This window comes from Elaeis guineensis, chromosome 1 (assembly GCF_000442705.2).
Source record: "Elaeis guineensis isolate ETL-2024a chromosome 1, EG11, whole genome shotgun sequence".
In the NCBI taxonomy this organism is placed as follows: domain Eukaryota; kingdom Viridiplantae; phylum Streptophyta; class Magnoliopsida; order Arecales; family Arecaceae; genus Elaeis; species Elaeis guineensis.
Genome location: NC_025993.2, coordinates 14,003,171 through 14,009,948, shown reverse-complemented (window position 1 = coordinate 14,009,948; position 6,778 = coordinate 14,003,171). Strand labels below are relative to the sequence as shown.

The following is a 6,778-nucleotide window of genomic DNA, read 5'->3' as shown; positions in this document are numbered from 1 at the left end:
AGCCCGCATCCGACACGTGTCCCACTCCCCCTGGCAGACGGCTAAAAGCGGCTGACGGTTGGCAGGATCATAATTGCACCGTACCTAGGCCAGAGTATCTGTGGGAATTTCGAAGCGTCCCCTCGTACCGCTCCAATTCGAAAAGACTCCGGCACGCGCACATTTAATGCCAAAATATCGGAGGTGCAGTGCGCAGGATTCGAAGGGACGGTTTCGGCTGTGCCCATCTCTCTCTCTTACTTCCTTCGTTTGAAATTCAAACTCGGAAGTAGGGGACTGGTGTTGGGTATAAAATACCCACAGCCGAAGTCCTCAGTGGAATCGACTACACGACAAACTCTGCCCGGACTCCTACGGGAGCCGGGCTCCGTCACCGAGAACTCCAACAGCTTCAGCCGCAAGCAGACTCCGCCCGGACTCCTACGGGAGCCGGGCTCCGCCGCCGACATCGACTACAGGACAGCTCCGCTCGGACTCCTACGGGAGCCGAGCTCCGCCGCCGACATCGACTACAGGACAGCTCCGCCCGGACTTCTACGGGAGCCGGGCTCCACTGCCGACATCGACTACAGGACAGCTTCGCCCGGACTCCTATGGGAGCCGGGCTCCGTCCTCAGCATCAACCACTGGTAGGCCTCGTCCGGACTCCTACGGGAGCCGGACCTCCCCTCTGACTTTAATTGTAGGGAGACTTCGCCCGGACTCTTATGGGAGCCGGGCTTCATCCTCGACGCCAACAGCTTCAGCCACAAGCAGACTCCGCCCGGACTCCTACGGGAGCCGAGCTCCGCCGCCGACATCGACTACAGGACAGCTTCGCCCGGACTCCTACGGGAGCCGGGCTCCGTCCTCAGCATCAACCGCTGGTAGGCCTCGTCCGGACTCCTACGGGAGTCGGACCTCTCTCTCTGACTTTAATTGCAGGGAGACTTCGCCCGGACTCTTATGGGAGCCGGGCTTCATCCTCGACGCCAACAGCTTCAGCCACAAGCAGACTCCGCCCGGACTCCTACGGGAGCCGGGCTCCGCCGCCGACATCGACTACAGGACAGCTCCGCCCGGACTCCTACGGGAGCCGGGCTCCGCCGCCGACATCGACTACAGGACAGCTTCGCCCGGACTCCTACGGGAGCCGGGCTCCGTCCTCAGCATCAACCGCTGGTAGGCCTCGTCCGGACTCCTACGGGAGCCGGACCTCCCCTCTGACTTTAATTGCAGGGAGACTTCGCCCAGACTCTTATGGGAGCCGGGCTTCACCCTCGACGCCAACAGCTTCAGCCACAAGCAGACTCCGTCCGGACTCCTACGGGAGCCGGGCTCCGCCGCCGACATCGACTACAGGACAACTCCACCCGGACTCCCACGGGAGCCGGGCTCCGTCCTCAACGTTAATTGCTGGTAAGCCCCGTCCGGACTCCTACGGGAGCCGGACTTCGCCTTTAACCTTGACTGCAGGAAAACTTCGCCCGGACTCCTACGGGAGCCGGGCTCCGTCCTCGATTCCAACGGCTGCAGACAGTCTTCGTCCAGACCTCTACGGTGGCCGGACTATGACCACTGCCGAACTTCAGCCGACAGATCAGTATCAGCACTCCCAGGCCACGATCGCGGCCACGATTCTGCTACATTTCCTGGGCGGATTCCGCGCAGCTCCACCACTCCCTGACAGGCCGCAGTAACGATCGCAGCACTGTCCACTCCCCATGACGGATCCCGCACGGGCTCCATTACTATCTGACCAGCCACGATAAACGGCCACGATCCTGCTCCACCTCTGCAACGGATACTGCGCGATTCTCTCATCCACTGGCAAGTCACGACGGCAAAATGCCGCCCCACTTCATGCGGCAGACTCCACGTGGCACGCCCCAGCGATAGCCACGGGTCCGTTCCACTACGCTTCGCAGCAAACTCCGTCTGACCCTGGGCAGTCCACTGCCAGACGGTTACAAACGTCGCCATCAATTCGTTGCTTCCTCCGTCTATAAAAGGGGGACTCAGATACGTTATTCGATAAGCTCATTTCTTATTCAAAACTCTGCTAAATTCTCCGTTCGAGCACTCCATTCTTATTGAGGCAGAGAACTGACTTGAGCGTCGGAGGGTCTTGCCAGAGCAACCCCACCTCCGGTTTAGACTTCCTTTGCAGGTCCCGGCGGCGACCGCGGCTTCTCCGACTCCAGCTTCTCCGGCACAAGCAGATTTTTGCACCAACAGGAACGATCACATCTTTAGGCATCATGCGTGAAATTTTGAACAAAATAAGATATCCCTCCCTGTATATATATAATAGAAACTTTGGCTTCTATTATATTCTAAAGCACCCGTTAACACTAAATCAAATCGGCACTAATCTAGTGTTCCTGCTGGTATTATCACTTGTCGGCACAGGGGGGTACATGTTTGAAAAATATTGTTTAAACAATTGATTTCCATGCTATTATGTGAGATTGATAATTAGATCCATAAATGTTTTGAGTCAAAATTAATGCTGTACGGAAGGATGGCTATCGGTGCATGAGATTGACAATGGTACTAAAAAGGAGAAATTTATTCACTCTTAAGAATGTATATTTTAAATAAAATTATATTAATTAGGTGAATATTTAAACAGTAGTTGACAATTTATTCAGATTATTGATAATTTAATATAATAATTTGAATTACTGTTTTCGATATTTTTGGGTAGTAATATAGATTACCTTAAGGAGGGATGGCTATCTAGATTATCATTTTTTTTGTAATGTTATAATAAAAATTTTGAAAAAATTATCTCTCAAAAAAATTATACAAAATCTATTGACTAACCCTTCTCCCTCTCCCCCTTCGCATGTGTTCCTGACCCACAGCTCTTCCATCTCCCTTTGCTTGCCTATAGCTTCTCTGCCCTTATCCCCTATCACCCTCCCCACCCCCTCCCCACCCCCCCCCAATGCCAGTGATTTCCCATATCCCTCAACCCACTACTTCTCTGTGCCACAATCACATCCATATCACTTTCGTTACTTTTCATCGAAAAAAAAGAGCACCAGAACAAAATTATTGAAATTATTTTGAAAATTTAATTTCACATTACTGGTAATCTGATGGTCATACCAAACATGTTAGTCAAAATTTTTAGTAATTTTACTGTAACATTATCTGTGTGTACCAGGCACAGTAATCAATATTACTGATAATTTAATGGTGGCAATCTATCTTGAGGGCCTATTTGATTGGGAGTAATCTGGCATGAAAAAATAAATCCTATGTCAGATTACCATGTTTGGTATGAAAAAGGAAAGAGAAAAATGATAAAAAATTTGATGGGCCCCATGCTTATTTTTCGAAGAGAGAAGGTAAAACAAATATCATGGAGGGATTGGTATTTAATAAATTTCTAAGTAGTAGTAATCCATATTCGAAAAAAATAACTCCAATAAAGCTGCTATGTAATTATTAAATTTTTTGATGTCTTTCTAAATTCATTCAAGAGAGAATTTTTGCAAAAAAATTAAGATGAAGATAGCATTCTGCAAAAGATTATAATAATAATTATTATATTAAAATTGATGGAGATGATAATACTATTGTAGTATTAAAAAAAATATTTTATATTGAAAAATATATTGATAAATTTTATCATATTTTCATATAAGATTAATCTTTTTTCAGTATCATTTTTCGAAGTAATTTTTTCATCAACTAAATATAGTAAAAATTATTTTTTTTATAATTAATTTTTTAAATAAATAATTTTTAAAAATCATTGAAATACCTTGTAATCTGGAATACTCCAATCAAATAGACTCTCAGGTAATCCACGTTATCCTCCAAGATTATCTGACGATGCACCAAACGCAACCTTAGTAATTCTAGAATTATTTGGTCCTGATGGTTGTGGACTAGATTGATCGGGCCACCGGGGGGCGAAGGGGTTGCGCGGGGGGGGGGGGATGGTGGCCGACGTCGCCACGAGACTGGGGAGGGGGTTGGCCGGTGGGGAGGTGGTCGGGGGGCAGCCGAGGGTGAAACGGGGGCAGAATGGGGTCGGGGGTGGGGAGGGGAAGGGGTTGGCCGGCGGTGCCATGGGTAAAATAAATTATACTGATAATATTTAATTAGCATGATATTTTTTTAATATTTATTATTGGCAGGGTGTATTTGATATTATTGATTTTGAGGAGAATCGTGTGCGGCGAGCTGTGGATGCTCATTTATCTTTGTATTTCAAGGAGTATCGCCACCACATCTATCAGCATTGGTACCATGTGATGCAGGATCATGGGGTGGAGGCGCGCGGCAGCGGCCCTATGACAGCATCACTATGGATGATTGGATTGTCATATGCCGGCATTACGAGGATCCGCATATCAGGTTACACATCTAAATTTTTTTTTAGAGTTTAATGATTGAATCATTTATTCTTAAATTTAATTTATTACCTACTAATTTGACTGCTAACTATACAGAGAAGATGTGTCCAGAACGCTATGAATTGGGCTAGATAGACCGTACTGTATTGTAGGGGTTCGAGGTCATTCACTCATCACATGGAGTAGATGGTAAATAATTTTTAATTAGTATATAATTCTCAAGCTATTTAAAATTTTTTTAATTAATTATTCTCAAATTACAAAGAGATGCTGAGAGTGGCAAGCTTCCTGATAGGATCGATATCTACCAGCAGACCCACCAGCGACGGTCAGGGGAGTGGACGACGAGAGCCAGGAGCTCTTTGTAAGTTTTTACAATTATTTTTTTCATTCATAGTTTGATTTTCAGTATGAAATTAAAATAGCTATAATTTTAATTTTTAGGACTGTATGATAGGCATCAAATCACAGCCTACACCTGAAGGCTCGACCGCATCCACAGATGAAGAGATCTGTGATCAGGTACTTGGTACGAGATCCTGTTATGTTAGCGGTTTAGGGTATGAGATCAGTGCTCCCTCATCTTCACACTCGTCTAGGACTAACATCCATGCTGCCTACGATGCTCGGTTGGCGGAGGTGCAGAGGCAGGCTACTGAAGATAGAGAGTGGACTAAGCATCGAGCTGATGAGTTGGCTACATGCATCAACGAGTATCAGTTGCTCTAAATTCAGATAATGAAGTGGATGTTACAGCTGATGAGGCAGTAGCAGATCGGTCCGAGCGCTTTCATTTTCAGCTCGTTCTCCTTCTGTAGAGTCGACACTTGACGGTCTCTTTATGTAGTTTTTTATTTTTATTTCAAATCTTTGTAATTTTAATTTAATATAATAAAATAATAAAATTTATTTATAAATTTATTATATTAATTTATTTTTATTTATTATTTTTATTTTATAAAAATATTATAAATATAAATTAAAAATATATATTCATAAATTATTTTTAAAAAAATATGTGTAAATTATTAGTGACAGAATTATTTTCGATGAAATATGGATCGTCAAAAAATATATTAGCAATAAAAAATTGGTCATAAAATTTTTTTAATAAATTTAAAAATATTAAAATTTTATATTAAATTAATAGCGATAAAAGTATTTACGTCGTAAATAATTGATATTTTATTAATGATGAAAATTTATATCAAAAATTATCATATTTATGACGTAAGCTTTACGTCACTGATATTATTTAAATTTAATTTTTATAAAAATTTATAATTAAATTATTAGCGATGAAAATATTTTCATCGCTAATAATTTTATTTGTGATGAAAAATTTACATCGCTAATATTTTTATAAATTTAATTTTAATAAAAAATTTTAATTAAATTGATAGCGATGAAATATTTTTATCTCAAATAATCATATTGATGATGAAAAATTTTCATCGTTAAAAATTTTAAAAATTTATTTTCATAAAAATTTTTAATTAAATTAATAGCGATGAAAATTTTTATCGCTATTAATTTATTATTTATTAGTGATATTAAATTTTATCATAAATATTTTTTTTACGATTAAAATTTTTCATCGTAAATAGTTTTCAAAAAAACTAATTTTTTTAATGATGAAAATTTTTCGTCGGTAATATCATTTTTTATAATAATTTTTTTTCATTATTAAATATTATCAACGATGCGATTATTTACGATTAACTATTAGCGATAAAAATTTTATCGTAAATAACTATTAGCGACAAAAATAGATTATTAGCAACGAATTTTTTCATCGCTAATAATCTGTTTTGTTGTAGTCTATACGATGAAATTATTTTTAGGTAGACATTTAGCTCATGAAACTACCATGCCTTCTGGATCAAATAGAAAACTAATGAACTGGTATTTTTTCTTAAAGAACTTGAATTTATTCTTCTTCAATTAAGCAAGATATTTGTCGGTAATAATATTGTTCTTATATTATTTTTAAATAATTTTTGATGCCCGTAGTGCTCATGAAGTAGTGAATGCGCAATATTTTCAAAATCTTTCAATATTTCATGTCTCTTTTTACTTGTCAAGATAATAATATTATGTTAACTTACCTTAAAATATGATTCTTGATGCATATGATCTTATTGTTTTCATAGTATTTTTTGCTAATAGTAGTAAATTGAAGATCATATCTAGTTCATGTTATTTATTTTATAAATTTTTGCTTTCATTATTTACTAACTTGGTGTGTCATGTGATGTTGGAATTATCCTCTATTTGTTATTACTCTAATTTTGTTGTTTATTGACTATATTGCTGCTGCACAACTAAAATTATTGCTACTTGTTTATTAACTTATTTATATGCTTTCTTTTTTTTTTTTAAGGATACACATTGTAAGTTGATGGACTGCTCTAGGCTAAGAG

The 6,778-nt window shown here is 40.2% G+C and overlaps 1 long non-coding RNA gene across 1 annotated transcript in view; it reads left to right on the top strand.

Annotated features, from left to right (window-relative positions):
- The window catches only part of LOC140854709 (uncharacterized), a 6,988-nt gene extending 2,287 nt beyond the window's left edge, over window positions 1–4,701 (top strand). The window contains exons 2-3 of the long non-coding RNA XR_012137887.1: window positions 4,452–4,544; window positions 4,651–4,701. This is a non-coding gene — a long non-coding RNA (uncharacterized lncRNA). The remainder of the gene's footprint in view (window positions 1–4,451; window positions 4,545–4,650) is intronic.
- The last annotated feature ends 2,077 nt before the right edge of the window (window positions 4,702–6,778 follow it).